General features: G+C 41.3%; 1 protein-coding gene across 7 annotated transcripts in view; it reads right to left on the reverse strand.

Annotated features, from left to right (window-relative positions):
* Positions 1–16,728, reverse strand: part of ZBTB40 (zinc finger and BTB domain containing 40) — a 76,560-nt gene that overhangs the window by 42,863 nt on the left and 16,969 nt on the right. For 2 of the 7 annotated variants that reach the window (XM_069579100.1, XM_069579092.1), the window contains exons 2-3: positions 7,918–8,009; positions 5,079–5,129 (exon numbers count right to left, since the gene is read on the reverse strand). The exons of 1 other annotated variant lie outside the window; for it this stretch is intronic. The gene's annotated coding sequence lies outside the window, so the exon portion shown is untranslated. Of the gene's footprint in view, positions 1–4,616; positions 4,723–5,078; positions 5,130–7,917; positions 8,010–16,728 lie in introns of all 7 variants that reach the window. 4 more of the 7 variants (XM_069579093.1, XM_069579098.1, XM_069579096.1 and 1 more) reach the window with 4 other exon arrangements.

Consider the following 16,728-nt stretch of genomic DNA (forward strand, 5'->3'; position numbering starts at 1 on the left):
AAAAGCAAAGGAGAAAAGGAAAGATATTCTCATCTGAATGCAGAGTTCCAAAGAATAGCAAGAAGAGATAAGAAAGTCTTCCTCAGTGATCAATGCAAAGAAATAGAGGAAAACAACAGAATGGGAAAGACTAGAGATCTCTTCAAGAAAATTAGAGATACCAAGGGAACATTTCATGCAAAGATGGGCTCGATAAAGGACAGAAATGGTATGGACTTAACAGAAGCAGAAGATATTAAGAAGAGGTGGCAAGAATACACAGAAGAACTGTACAAAAAAGAGCTTCATGACCAAGATAATCATGATGGTGTGATCACTCACCTAGAGCCAGACATCCTGGAATGTGAGGTCAAGCGGGCCTTAGGAAGCATCACTACAAACAAAGCTAGTGGAGGTGATACAACTCCAGTTGAGCTATTTCAAATCCTAAAAGATGATGCTGTCAAAGCACTGCACTCAATATGTCAGCAAATTTGGAAAACTCAGCAGTGGCCACAGGACTGGAAAAGGTCAGTTTTCATTCCAATCCCAAAGAAAGGCAATGCCAAAGAATGCTCAAACTACCGCACAATTGCACTCATCTCACACGCTAGTAAAGTAATGCTCAAAATTCTCCAAGCCAGGCTTCAGGTATATGTGAACCGTGAACTTCCAGATGTTCAAGCTGGTTTTAGAAAAGGCAGAGGAACCAGAGATCAAACTGCCCACATCTGCTGATCATGGAAAAAGCAAGAGAGTTCCAGAAAAACATCTATTTCTGCCTTATTGACTATGCCAAAGCCTGTGTGGATCACAAGAAACTGTGGAAAATTCTGAAAGAGATAGGAATACCAGACCACCTGACCTGCCTCTTAAGAAACCTATATGCAGGTCAGGAAGCAACAGTTAGAACTGGACATGGAACAACAGACTGGTTCCAAACAAGAAAAGGAGTCCGTCAAGCCTGTATATTGTCACCCTGCTTATTTAACATCTATGCAGAGTACATCATGAGAAATGCTAGGCTGGAAAAAGCATAAGCTGGAATCAAGACTGCAGAGAGAAATATCAATAACCTCAGATATGCAGATGACACCACCCTAATGGCAGAAGGTGAAGAGGAACTAAAAAGGCTCTTGATGAAAGTGAAATAGGAGAGTGAAAAAGTTGGCTTAAAGCTCAACATTCAAAAAAAAGAAGATCATGGCATCTGGTCCCATCACTTCATGGGAAATAGATGGGGAAACAGTGGAAACAGTGTCAGACTTTATTTTGGGGGGCTCCCAAATCACTGGAGATGGTGACTGCAGCCATGAAATTAAGAGACGCTTACTTCTTGGAAGGAAAGTTATGACCAACCTAGATAGCATATTCAAAAGCAGAGACATTACTTTGCCAACAAAGGTCCATCTAGTCAAGGCTATAGTTTTTCCAGTGGTCATGTATGGATGTGAGAGTTGGACTGTGAAGAAAGCTGAGCCCCGAAGAATTGATGCTTTTGAAGTGTGTTGGAGAAGACTCTTGAGAGTCCCTGGGACTGCAAGGAGATCCAACCAGTCCATTCTAAAGGAGATCAGTCCTGGGTGCTCCAGTACTTTGGCCACCTCATGCGAAGAGTTGACTCATTGGAAAAGACCCTGATGCTGGGGGGGATTGGGGTCAGGAGGAGAAGGGGACAACAGAGGATGAGATGGCTGGATGGCATCACTGACTCAATGGACGTGAGTTTGAGTGAACTCCGGGAGTTGGTGATGGACAGGGAGGCCTGGCGTGCTGCAGTTCATGGGGTCGTAAAGAGTCGGACACGACTGAGCGACTGATCTGAACTGAATGCAAACTAAGGACTTCTGGTAATAATCATGTATCCATGTAGGTTCAATGATTGTAACAAATGCATCACCCCGTTTCAGGATAGTGGGAGAAGTTGTGTGGGGACAGGGTTATATGGCAACTCTCTGCACTTGACTCTCTATTTTTCTGTGAACCAAAAACTCCTCTAAAAAATAAAGCTCTTTTATTTAAAAAATAATTTCCAGTTAGGAATGTACATTTTTCAGTATTAATCACCCCAAACTGTATGTTGTATCTAACACTGCAGAACATACATGAATTCATATAACTTTTTTTTAAGTTTTCAAAAGAGCATCTTGAGAACATCCAGCTATACTGCTTGTGCACAGCTTGTCTGCACATCTGCATTATAGCAACACATACTTTGTGAAGACAGATAAGCTGTGGCCTAGGAGCTACCTGACTTGCTGAAATAGCAGTAGCAGCAGGAATAGGACCGGAATATTTCCTGATTCTTGAGGAAAACGGGGAAAAAAAAAATCTGTAAGACTTGAAACAGGCAAACGTAGGAGCTATCTTCAGAAAAAAAAAAAAGGGAGCTAATTCTGAAAATCTGTACATTATTTTAATATCTGAGAAAAAAAAGTCAAAACAGAATTTGATTTGCAAATAAAACAAAGTAAAAACTACCAAACAAGATGTGGTTTTTCTAAAGAACAAATGATATCAAGAGAATGTGATTTTCTTCCCAAGGCAAGAAATAGGCCCTATGGATTATAATATGTCAAAAGTAATGCAGACATAAATCCTTTTAAACAAACATATTAATAAGGATTATATTTTTAGGATAAACTAAAACTTTAAAATGTTGCTTTGGAGGGCATTCTCCTGATCATTGTTGGTCAGTCTTTCATTAGATTAAAAAATACAGAGAGCCACCAATGATCCAGAGGGAGGCATTTTGAGCATTAACTACAGGATTTTTGTGGTCAGTTATATCATATTTTTGTAAACAACTAAATTAGATAAGAAAATAATAAAATAACTGTAATAGAAAAAGCAACTGAGCAGGGTTTAAAAAATTGAACCAATTTATGTCTATTTTAGTAGACACTAAAAACATGGTTATAAACTTGAACAAGAAAAGGAGAATGGGGATAGTTAAAGCAGAATAAATTCAAGGGTGATCAAAGGTTACTTAATGAATATGAGTTGGTAAAGTTGAAAGTTTACTGAGATTAATAGGAATACTAATTAAGGAAAGACTTTTGGCAAAATGGCACACTGAGCTGATGTAAATGGACCTTTTCCTCCCACTTCACACACAGAAATCCTAGATAAAACATAACAAAAATGCTTTTAACATATATAGTCAAACTTAAAAAAAAAAAAAAAAAGGAAATCCCCAGGCACCTGAAATGAAAGTAACATCAAAGTCAAAGCTGGAACAGTAAGTGGGATTTGAGACCACGGTGGCCCGTAGGGTTTAAACTCCAAATCAGAACTCAGGCTTGGAGGAGAAAGCACTAACGCTCACGTGGAGACTGGAAATATCGCTTCAGGCAGGTAGAATTTAGGGGAGTTGGAACTGAGACCCTTGCACAAAGCCCAGAGCCTCAAATACCTATTCCTCCTTGATTTGCAGTCTGAAAAACCTCACTGGCTCAGGGAAACGGCAATAAAAGTTGCTAATTATCTGGTTCTTGAATAGTGGAAAAGGCACTTCCAAGAAATCTAAAACGCAAGCCTATGACATAAAGGGTGAAGGATCCAAATCTATATTCTGTATCACACAAGAATCTTGAGCTGAAAAATTAACATAAAATCTGGTCTTTGACACGCAGGAGAAAAAAAACAGAATACTTTCATAACCCAAAGCACAGAGACACACAGGGAAAAAGAAAAACATAGACGGAAAAGAGCTCACAAACCATATGAGGAAGACCTGAATGTGAAAGGGAAATTTATAAAAGCGACAGTAAAAGGTATCAAACGGGATCTTTGAAGCAGGAGTAGGGAAACTTCTTAAACATGGCCCCAAAAGCTTTTAAAAAAAAATGAATTTGACTATACTGATATTAAAGGTTTCTGTCAAAGAACTCTAGCCTATAGATACGATTAACAGACAATGGACAAATCATAGAACCAGGAGATATTTGCAAAGCTTAAAGACAAGGAATTAATTACTAGAATATATAAGAAATTCCTGGAAACCTTCAGTGAAAAAAATTCAACGGGGAGAAAAATGGGCAAATGATGTAACTGAGCAATTCAGAAGAGAAGCTCACTTAACTGGCTAACAAGTAATAGTAGTTGGTATAGTAGCAGTACAGCAGTAATATTTATTATACATTCAGGGAGTACTTCCTATTCTCAGGAATATGCTTTACATATATTAACTCATTTTATCCTCTTAATAACCTAATGATGCAGAAGCTATTATTATTCTCTCTTACTAATGAGGAAACTAAGGTCCAGAGAGGGCAAGTAATTTCTCTAAGGTCTCACAGTAACAAATAGTAGAACATAAAATTGAACCCAGGGTAAAAATTGGTGGTATATAAATTCATATAGCTATTCGGGAAAAACGCTATTAATATTTAGTGAAATTTTCTGTGCATATATGCCTTGTGCCCTAAGAATCATATTCCTGGATACATTTCCTTCAAAAGTTCTCACATAGGTTCATAAGAAAACATTGCCAGAAAGACCACTGAGCCATTGTTTTCGGTAGCAGGGAAACAGGAAGTAATTTAGATGTCAACCATTAAAAGAATTTAGTGATATGCAGATAGATGTGTAGAATATATGGGCTTCACGGGTGGTGCTGGTGGTAAAGAACCCACCTGCCGACACAGGAGACATGAGAGATGTAGATTTGATCCCTGAATTGGGAAGATCCCCTGGAGGAAGGCACGGCAATCCATTCCATGGACAGAGGAGCCTGGCAGGCTACAGTTCATGGGGTCACAAAGAGTCGGACATGAGTGAAGTGACTTAGCATGCACACACAGGCAGAATATATACTACGCAATAGACAGCATTAGAAAGAAGCAAACAACTAGCTATTAGATAGAATAAATACCCAGTTGAGTGGAAAAAATTACAAACAGAATAAGACCTAGAGCGTTAATACCATGTATGTGAGTCAAAAACACATAATCGAAATAATAAATAAGATAAAGTTACACTGCAGCCAAAGACACTTTATCAAATACATTAGAGTGGGTGCTGTAAAGGGGAGGGAAATGGGAGTAGGGGTTGGAGGTTAGAGAGGGGAAAAAAAAATCAAACACGAAGAGCCTTACCAAGACAGACAGATGTAGAGCGTCACAGATGAGGAGGATTTCTGTACACCCCTAAAAGGCAAACAGTAAAAACAAAAAGTCAGATGAGGAAATGAACTGTCATATGGAAAGACATTAGATGCAGGAAAGAGCCCACACAGCACCCCCAAGAACTGAAAACCCTAAAAATTACAGAACACTATGAAAACACTATCAATTGTTTAGTTTTAATAAACAGGCAAAATGAAGGGAAGTCATAAAGAAAGAAAAAGATAATATGAAAAAACAAAAGGCAGATGTGAAAAAGAACCAAAAGAACTTCTAGGAATAGAAGTCACTGAAATTCATCCATCAAGGAATTAAACAGATTAGATATAGCTAAAGAGAAAATTGCCAACATCCGCTGGATCATGGAAAAAACAAGAGAGTTCCAGAAAAACATCTATTTCTGCTTTATTGACTATGCCAAAGCCTTTGACTGTGTGGATCACAATAAACTGTGGAAAATTCTGAAAGAGATGGGAATACCAGACCACCTGACCTGCCTCTTAAGAAACCTATATGCAGGTCAGGAAGCAACAGTTAGAACTGGACATGGAACAACAGACTGGTTCCAAATAGGAAAAGGAGTACGTCAAGGCTGTATATTGTCACCCTGCTTATTGAACTTCTATGCAGAGTACATCGTGAGAAATGCTGGGCTGGAAGAAGCACAAGCCGGAATCAAGATTATTGGGAGAAATATCAATCAATAACCTCAGATATGCAGATGACACCACCCTTATGGCAGAAAGTGGAGAGGAACTAAAAAGCCTCTTGATGAAAGTGAAAGAGGAGAGTGAAAAAGTTGGCTTAAAGCTCAACATTCAGAAAACGAAGATCATGGCATCTGGTCCCATCACTTCATGGCAAATAGATGGGGAAACAGTGAAAACAGTGTCAGACTTTATTTTGGGGGGCTCCAAAATCACTGCAGATGGTGACTGCAGCCATGAAATTAAAAGACGCTTACTTCTTGGAAGAAAAGTTATGACCAACCTAGATAGCATATTCAAAAGCAGAGATATTACTTTGCCAACAAAGGTCCGTCTAGTCAAGGCTCTGGTTTTTCCAGTAGTCATGTATGGATGTGAGAGTTGGACTGTGAAGAAAGCTGAGCCCTGAAGAATTGATGCTTTTGAACTGTGGTGTTGGAGAAGACTCTTGAGAGTCCCTTGGACTGCAAGGAGACCCAACCAGTCCATTCTGGAGATCAGTCCTGGGTGTTCTTTGGAAGGAATGATGCTAAAGCTGAAACTCCAGTACTTTGGCCACCTCATGCGAAGAGTTGACTCATTGGAAAAGACCCTGATGCTGGGGGGGATTGTGGGCAGGAGGAGAAGGGGACGACAGAGGATGAGATGGCTGGATGGCATCACTGACTCAATGGACGTGAGTTTGAGTGAACCGCGGGAGTTGGTGATGGACAGGGAGGCCTGGCGGGATGCGATTCATGGGGTCGCAAAGAGTCGGATGCGACTGAGCAAGTGAACTGAACTGAAAGAGAAAATTACTGATTAGGAAATGAAGTGTGAGAAAATGACTCAGAAGGTAGCAGAGTTAAAAAAAAAATCCAACAACCAAAAAAGAATTATCAAAGAGGCTAAATGACATGGAAAACAGAATACGAAGGTCTCACGTGCATCTAAATAGGTGTTCCTGGTAGAAATACTGAAGAACTCGTGGGAGAAGCAATTTGAATGTAAAATTTCTGAGACTGTTCAAGAATTAAAGTCAGACATGAGTCTTTAGAATAAAAACTTGAAAATATCAACAACACTGAGAAAAAGAAATTGTAAGCAAACCGAAAGAAAAGATTATTAACAAGAGTGACAAGTTGACTGATACAGACTTCTCATTAATAACAACAGATATCAGAATAAAATGGAGTTAACAGTTTCAAATATTAAGGAAAATAACAATTAACCATGTATCTATATACAGATTGAACTAAAATCACCTTCAAAGGTAAGAGGCTCAGAGACAGAATTACTGTAAGAAGGATACTGCACCGGAAAGAAGGTACAGAATTTAAGACAAAACACCAAGAAGCAAAGAAACTGCTAAACATATTCTTTAGCCACTAAAAAAGTTAAAATCAGAAAGACTGATAACACCTAATATGTGAGGATGTGGAATGCCTAAACTCCTGTACATTACAGGTGAAAGTAGAAAATGTTACAACTGCCTTGAAGAACTGTGTGGAGGTTTCTTATAATAAAGGATTAACCACTGATACTAGTAACGACATGGATAAACCCTAAAAATAGTACGTTAAATCAAAGAAGGCAGGCATAAAAGGGTACATATCTAGGACCCAATCTATAGGAAACAGACACAGAGGCAAAGCTGATCGACAGTGACAGAAAGCAAAGAGCAGCTGCAGAGGCTGGGGGGTTGGTGTGGGGAAGGGAATTAAGCAGAGAGAGACACAAGCCAGCTTTCTCGGGGAATGGAAACATTCTGTGTCTTATTTTGGGTGGTGGTTAAAGAGTAGGTATTGGTCAAAAACTCTTCAAGTAGCATTCATGGTACTGTGTGTTAATCCTATCTCAATAAAAAGGAAATTAAGAAATGTATAGGTATACCTAAAATATACCAGCTATTTACCCGTGGATAGGGAAGGGGAGGTTAAAAATGCAGGAGAATAATGACAACCATAGTAGCCGCCGCTTTCTGTGTGCTTCTCATGTGCCAGGCACTGTTCTGAGTGCTTTGCATCTATTAATTCCTTTAGTCGTTTTAACAACTGTAAAGTAGGTGCTCTTATCATCCTCAGTTTACATAGAAGACTGTAGCACAGGGCGGTCATATAACTCACCTAGGGTCACACAACTAGCATGTGGCAGATCTGGGCTCCAAACTCAGGCAGTCTGGCTCTGAGGTCTACATTCATAAAAATCCACAGTCTCCCTGAAATGAAAAATCAACAAGAACACGGAAGATGAGAGAAGAAGAATGAGAGTTAGAATGTTCTCAGGGCCAAGGGGATGACAAAAATAATGATCAACTTTAGCCCTAGGCTTGAGTGAAGGATGGATGTTAACAGGTAAGGAAATAAGGGAATAAAACCCGAACAAATATTTACAAATAAGAGACATAAAAATGAATTAAGAAAATATGATTATTACAATAGTAAGTGGAAGTGGAAACAGTGTCAGACTTTATTTTGGGGGGCTCCAAAATCACTGCAGATGCTGATTGCAGCCATGAAATTAAAAGATGCTTACTCCTTGGAAGAAAAGTTATAACCAACCTAGATAGCATATTCAAAAGCAGAGACATTACTTTGCCAACAAAGGTCCATCTAGTCAAAACTATGTTTTTTCCAGTGGTCATGTATGGATGTGAGAGTTGGACTATAAAGAAAGCTGAGCGCCGATGATGCTTTTGAACTGTGGTGTTGGAGAAGACTCTTGAGAGTCCCTTGGACTGCAAGGAGATCCAACCAGTCCATTCTGAAGATCAACTCTGGGATTTCTTTGGAAGGAATGATGCTAAAGCTGAAGCTCCAGTACTTTCGCCACCTCATGTGAAGAGTTGACTCATTGGAAAAGTCTCTGATGCTGGGAGGGATTGGGGGCAGGAAGAGAAGGGGACGACCCAGGATGAGATGGCTAGATGGCATCACTGACTCAATGGACATGAGTCTGAGTGAACTCCGGGAGTTGGTGATGGACAGGGAGGCCTGGCGTGCTGCAATTCATGGGGTCGCAAAGAGTCGGACACGACTGAGCGACTGAACTGAACTGAAGTGGGCTTCCTTGGTGGCTCAATGGTAAAGAATCCACCTGCAATGCAGGAGACCCAGTTTCAATCCCTGGGTTGGGAAGATTCCCCTGGAGGAGGGAATGGCATCCCACTCCATTATTCTTACGTGTAGAATCCCATGGACAGAGGAGCCCAGTGGGCTCCAGTCCATGGGGTCTCTAAGAGTCAGACACGACTGAAATGACTGATTAGACACAACAGCAAGTAGAAAAAGGGGGAAAGAATGGCAAAGCAAGGGTGGTAAATAGAAAGCAGCTTAAGATGGCAGAAATAAGTCCAAAATGTATTAGTAATCACGGTAAAGAAGTAGATTAAACTTTCTTGTTAATGGCCGAGATTCTCTGATTGGATTCTTAAAAAAAAAACAAAAACAGCCATACGTTGCTTATCAGAGAATTAATGTGTGGGTGTGTTTACACTTAAAACAGTGCCTAGCACACAGTAGAGACTACATGTGTTAGCTGTGTTAATATCAGCAAGACAGACTGAATTTTCCTCATTAAATAGTTTTGAAACTACCCATCTGACATGACAGCTAAAGTACATTTCTGCACATAAACAATTAAACTTTATAATCTTTGTAGATCACTTTCAAGTACAGAATACTGTTATTAAGTGAGTGTAATATATAATCATCAGGGATCCAGCAGCGATTTGGCAGCTACAGAAATGTACTACACAGAGAGGCTAAACTATATGGCCAATCTCACAACTAAAATGTAAAAGCCTTTAACACACAGTTTACTGTTTCCTCCTGACTCCACTTGCAAGGAAGTTAAATGGAGGGGAGAGAATATAGCACTAAATATAATGCCGTAAAAGTGTGCTTTTCAGAGTTAAGAAACTACTGTGGAACACAGTACGTTGAACTGTGTGAGTGAAGTCTCATAGATTCCTATAGAGAGGCAACCTCAGTTATGTTATTAAGCACTTACTGAAATTGCTGGGCTTTGGAAAATTGTCAGAGGTCCCAAGGGAAGAACACTTAAGCAACAAAAAAACACCAGAGAGATGGATGTTACTCAAAGGAACAATACGAAAGCCTCAAGAAAAGACTACTGATATGGAAGGCACTTAGAAAGAAAACACTTAATTGGCTGAACCAAGTGCTGCATAATGACCCAAAACACAAACGGGAATTCAACACAAAGTGGAAACTAGGCCAGCTTTCTAAAAGAAGCACAAAGAGTATTTATTTATTTATTTCAATTTTTATTCTGTCTACTTCCCAAAAAGGATTTCAAAGTTTGAGAATTCTTTAAGTTACAAAGAAACAACAGTCACACACACAGGGAAAAAAAAAAAAAAACGACAATGGAAAAAACACAAGCTAAGTTAGAGCTGGTAAGAAACATGGAATCCCTGGTCAGGAAACCAGAGCCCATATGCCACAACTAAGACCCAGCGCAGCCAACTAAACAAACACTAAAAAAAAAAAAAAAAAAAAACCACAAAAATGAAGACGTAATATAACACTAAAGACTTATAGTCTCGATATGCATCATTTAATCAAAGTAGATGTTCTGAAATCCACAACTGATGGCAACCTCTTTAGTGAGACTCAAACCAAGGCCTCCGCTGCCAGTGCTGGAGGGGAAAGGACTCTTCTGTGGGCCTCAGGAACTGGACATGCCATTCCCCAATTCACCGTACTTATTTCTCGGTAGGTCTTCAGCCAGCAATACATGTGTCAACCAACAACTATTTACGGGTCAATTGCCTACCATTTACTCAGCCCACTGTTAGGTGCCGTGTGGAAGCCAAGTGAAATATAAAACAAGGTCCTTGTCCACAGGGAGTTTATAATAGAGTTGACAGCTTATTTCGACTGGAATGACTGAAAACGGAAGGCTTAAAAAGACTCAATCCACCAGACACAGAAGAGGGGAAAAAACAGATTGATCTCAGTGAGTGGAAAGGAAAAGGGAAGGGCTGGAGTTGGTAAATGCAAGTTAAGTACAATTTCAACAGGCAAGGGTGAGAAGGGAGGGAGAATATTCTGGGATCATGTGTGTGTACAGGCAACTGGTACTGCACCCCCTAGAAAGGCCTCCAGGGAGTTGTCGTCGTCATTAGACACGAGCCACGGTGGGTCTCCACATGTAAGAGGAAATGTGGGGCACTAGACTGCCCAGGTTAGGGAGGCTGGAAAATGAGCAGGCGAACTTAACCTACACTGAGGGAGGAGCTTCTCAAACAGAAACAGCACAATCAAAGCAGAGCTTTTCCAGCGACGGATGGCACAGTCTAACAGGGAAAAGTGACCAGCAACGGAAGGAAGAACAGGGATCCTGTATATATCGTCTAACAGTAAAGAAAGCTCCATGGAACACAAGTTGGACCCACCTCTGCCTCGATTTCTGTATCCCAATACCCAAGAAAGAAAAGCCATCTAAGACTTGGTCAAGGTCCTACATTCTGGTTCTCCTACCAATTCTGCACTCTCTTTGGGGAGCATCTTTCCCATGGTCTGAGATCTCTCTCTGGTCTGGCTCAAAGCAACCTTATCTGCCTAAAGTTCTGCTTTTACTGTTGCTATTGATAATCCCATCTCCAGAATAAAATCTTTACTTCTGTCTCAATTTCTGGGCTCTGCTGGAACCAGAGAGCTGGAAAGGGACCTTGGAGAGCCCTATTTACTGCTTTCAGCAAACAGAAGTTCATTACTTTATCTATCACGTATTCTTGTTGCACGACCAAATGACCTTAGTTCAATCCCTCCCCTTTCTAATGGAGGAAACTGAGGTCCTGGGAGGCTGAGCCGCTCTTTGATCCAAGTCAGCTTGAACCCCATGGCTATTTAGTATCTCACAAACAACCAGAGTCAGGTGAAATAACGGCACTCTCAACATAATTAGAGCAAAGATCACACATTCAGAGACAAGAAATGGGGCATTTGCTACACACAAAAAGACGATTTAAAATGTAAGGTATCTAAGGAATCAGCTAAGTTAAAAGAAAACCACTAGCAATTATTTCTGAGAACGCAAAGTAGGATTGGTGAGGTTACAAAAGGGTGACCGTAGCTTTTAGCGGGCCCACATTTCTCGAGTTCAAAAGCAGCTGTCATTTGGTCTCTTCTTACACTGAGGGCCTGAAAGGCAGCAATATATAGTGTAAGGGATGGAGATTTTATATCTGATACTCCTGGGTTCATGACAGCATCTTTTTATATGTATTGTCATTGCTGTTTCTAATATTATCATCACTATCATCATCAATCCGTCCCAAATGCTAGTCTACTACTGTTCCAAACTTTCAGCTTTGTAGCAATGCCTGAATGGCCTGTGTGCTTTCCTAAGGCACAATCTGGTTATTGGGAGATGCGGGTGTGGATTTGGAACAGCTCTGAAGAACTACAGTACAGCAAGTCCCCTACAGTTGAATGAGTTCCATTCCAAGAGCATGTTCCTAAGTCCAATTTGTAAGTCCAACAAAGTTAGCCCAGGTACCCAACTAACACAATTGGCTCTAATAGAACTGTACTGTAATAGGTTTATAATATTTATCATACAAATAATATACAACAAACACAAAAAATAAAACATTTTTAATCTTACAGTACAGTATCTTGAAAAGTACAGTAGTACTGTACAACAGCTGGCATACAGGGGCATACATTTGCATCTTTGAAAGTTAGCACCTTGAAGGTTAGAGTGTAGGGGATTTACTGTACTGAAGACTCTAAAGCAGCTGAATCAGGCCTAAGATTCACCTTTGGGGATTTGGGAGGCTGTCGAGGGAGCTCTATGGTACATACCAAGCAGGGATAGTATCTTGCTGTCTACTGTGATTTATACCTCGGCACTCCATTTATCTTTGTTTTACAGATGCAGACTAAGGCTCAGGGGTGTCAAATGGCTTGTTGAGGGCCACACAGCTAACAAGGGGCATAAAGGAGCCCAAGTCTCTTCAGAAGAACTATTCTCAAGACATAGCTCTCTTCTCTATAATGTGAAGGGCTCGCTGGAGGCCAAGACTTAGCTACCACTTCTGCAGATTATTCTCCCTTCTAAGAGCTCAGTGGCCATTAAGAAGCATAGCCATCAACTCTTGGTTACTTAACAAGGACACTTATAGTAGCGCCCTGAGGGCAACTGGTTAGTGAGCCCACCACAGCCACTGGCCCGTCAGCTCAGGAGACCATATTCTCTAAACTGCCAACACGTGTCTCGTGAACAGAGTTAGCGCTGATGGTACCTGCTCTCTCTCTTCATATTTTACCAAATTTCACAAGGATATTATTTATCAAATAATGACAAATAAGAGCTGCTAATAAAGTATCATACTATGCTTCTAAGCATGTTTTACATGTTAACCTCTTTAATACTAATAACCCAGCAAGATAGCTAAAGCCAATTTACAATTCAGTTCCAATAGCTGAGAGGTTAAGCAACAGGGCCAAATCAGTAGAAGAATAGACATTTTAATCCAGTCTGCCTGAGCCCTTTTAAAGCTCATGCCCTTCTACCCACTAGAACAGTCTCTCAAACTTCAATGTATGTAAGAATCACCTGGGATCTTGCCCCCCCCAAAAAAAAGATTCTGACCCAGAAGGCCTAGGATGGGATCTGAATTCTGAATTTCTAATAAGCTCTGAATTGATTCAGATGTTGTTTGTCCAAGGAATCTTCTCTGACTAGCAAAACACTATACTACACCCTTCTCAAATCACATTTTTTCACATCTAATTATTATCAAATATGTTAATGCAACCCTTTACCCGTAAAGAGTTCTAAGTCATCCTCAAAACCTTCCCTTCTGCACCTCCCTTTTCTCCAGTCAGGACAGCTCTAAGAACAAAACCTGTAAAATATGGAGGATTCTAATAACCTCAGGAGGATAGCTCTGTGGCCTGGAACCAACCCAAATTCCTTCAGAATGCATTCTAGAGACCTGGACTTCCAGGGATAGACAAGCCTCCTAGGCTGCTGCCAAAGTAAATGGAACTCAAATTGCTCCTGATCTAGAGTGAAGTGGTCAGCTGAACCTGGCTAAGCCTTGTCACGTCCTGGGATGGCACAGCCAGTCCATAAATGCAGGCTGAACTGGACAGAGTGAACAGTTCTGGGCTCACGACACCATGTGTGACCTACTGTGACATTTCCATTCTAACTACTGCGCCCATCTGTCTTCTCCCACTGAACCAGACAACCGTGCTTGTCTTCCACGGCCTTCTACTCAAATCCCCTGAAAGCTGTATCAAACAGCATTGCAAGGCCTATATTCTCTTTTATGGTATCAAGTGTAAAGATCAAGGCTTAATAATCTCTGCTGCCTTGACATCTGGTAAGATCAGGAGGGCCTCTAATGTCCTAACCACAAATTCCAATACCCATTTTGCTGCCGTGGGCACAGTCCCCTAGCCAAACAACCTTCCTTATCAGAGAGGGCAGGTCCTGTTTCTGTTTATTCCTGGGCAGTGAGTTTCAGTTCCCGGCCAGCCCCCAGAATTACTCAAACAAGCCAATCACATCTTCTGGCATAACCGAGAAGGATCCACTTTTTCGATGCTTGCAAGCCTGCCGCCCACAGCCCTCGGCTGTGCGCTTTGCTCCTGGCACACCCGCTGTGCCCTCCCTGGCTGTTAGTGAGAGTGGCTTCTACACGCTGTCGGTCTCATCTGCCGGAGTCCACTGCCGTGTGCTCAGCCAGCCACACAACTCTAGGTTGGCAGTCCCTCCTTCCTCAACGGTGGGAAGAGGAAGTGATTCAACCATTTTATTTATTTACTTTTTGCCCAATCCACTGGTCTCTGCCCTTTTCTCTATCCCTGAATCTCTTAATTGGCAAGATCATCAACTGCTCTATGACGATAATGATGCCCAGGATTTGTTCTAAGCTCTGTCCACAGACTTTCCCACTTAATCCCCCTAACATCCCTATGAGGTAGATCTCATTATTATCCCTAATACACAGATGAAGCTAAACTACCCAATAAGGTTATGCAAGACCTTGTCTAAGACCATATAGGTCTGAGCAGAGCTCAAATGCAGACCTACCTGTTCTTAACGACTACCTTAGTCTCGAGAGGATTTCTGGGCTCAATGCCACTGTTCCTCAACCCCTCTCACAGTCAGAGATGTGTGGCTGGAAGGTCCAACAGGATCACCTGAATTTGAGATGTCTTGTCTTTTGGTGATCTCTGCTAAAAAGATGGATGGAAATGCACATCTGGGGAAAAGTGATGCTGGAACAGACCAGCTGGCTTGCCAGGAAGAGACTGGCAAGGGACTTCCCCTTGATGGCTTGAATTTCATTTACCAAAGGCCTAGTTTGATTATCAACCTCACAGATACAAACACCCTAGGTCTCAAAGTTAATCAGACTTGGGGAGTTTGGATCAGTTCAGTTTAGTTCAGTTCAGTCGCTCTGTCGTGTCCGACTCTTTGCAACCCCATGGACTGCAGCACGCCAGGCTTCCCTGTCCATCACCAACTCCTGGAGTTTACTCAAACTCATGTCCACTGATTCGGTGATGCCATCTAACCATCTCATCCTCTATCATCCCCTTCTCCTCCTGCCTTCAATCTTTCCCAGCATCAGGGTCTTTCCCAATGAGTCAGTTCTTCGCATCAGGTGGCCAAAGTAATGAAGTTTCAGCTTCAGCATCAGTCCTTCCAATGAATATTCAGGACTGATTTCCTTTAGGATGGACTGGTTGGATCTCCTTGCTGTCCAAGAGTCTTCTCCAATACCACAGTTCAAAAGCATCTGAGAGAGAATTTGGATAGCACTGTCTAAACTTACAAGAGAAGAAATATAAATCAGAAAGTCAATTTATTAGTTCACTTATTAGTGAAATATGCCTACTCTTTGCAGTCATCTGTGAAAGAATTACAGCAGTAAGGACAAGTATAATGAGAAATCCCAGAAGACACTGCATCTCTCAACATCCAGTGGTGGCCTGGTGTATCTGTCTTTGCCATGGAAGTCAATGAGTGGGCCCCAGACCAGGCAGGTAGAGTCTGAGGGTCAATGTCCACTGCACAGCCACTGACATTCTGGCTCGTCCCTTCCACTCTCAAGTTCCTCGTTTCTACTGTGGCTCTAGCCTCTGTTCCAATACAGTTGAACTCAGCTTTGCCTTTGAGGTGACCCTGTGCAGGTATCTAATTTAGCACTGACCATAGGCTAATTTTTCAGTCTTGTAGAACACAGGGAGGGCCCTCTGGTTGCTCCCACCCACAGGCTTCTCTTCCGATGCTCCAAACCTCTATCCATAGCAGATCAGAACTACTCCTGCTTCAAGGAGGCTAGGCCCAAGGAAGTGCTCAACTTCGAACTCATCCACCTTCCAACTTCCATCTGGGTCATCTGCCTTACATCGCTGAACCAGATTCAGTGCTTACTCCCTTTCCCTTGGTCCACTCACCTCCTCCTTCCTCCCATGCACTTCATTCACCTATTACTCTGCATTCTTTCAGACCACTCTGCCACAAACCACTAAAACTTAAATATATATATATAAAACAAACATGAATGATTTCTGATCAGAAGGATAATAAAAAAATCAGAGAATTTTACAACGAGAATTATCTGTAGAGACTGTGTAATTTAGCCCTCTCATGCTCCAGATGAAGAAATGGATAGAAATTCAGTGACCTGCCAAGTCATGTTATCTAGGCAATGGTAGGGTTAGAGCCAGGATCTAGGTTTCTGGGCTTTCAAGCTAGCACGTGAACCAAGTATCAAACTCCTAAGTGCATACAAACAGGCCCTCAGTGGGGAGGGCTTTCTGTGTGTCTGACAAACTGGCAGCCGCTAGTAGTAGGCATGTTATTTGGTTTGCTATTTTTTTTCTTTGAATGTCGATTTAAATATCAATCATTGATAGCTCTAACAATGAGAAAATAGTTAT

The sequence above is a fragment of the Ovis canadensis genome, chromosome 2 (genome assembly GCF_042477335.2).
Source record: "Ovis canadensis isolate MfBH-ARS-UI-01 breed Bighorn chromosome 2, ARS-UI_OviCan_v2, whole genome shotgun sequence".
Classification (NCBI taxonomy): Eukaryota; Metazoa; Chordata; class Mammalia; order Artiodactyla; family Bovidae; genus Ovis; species Ovis canadensis.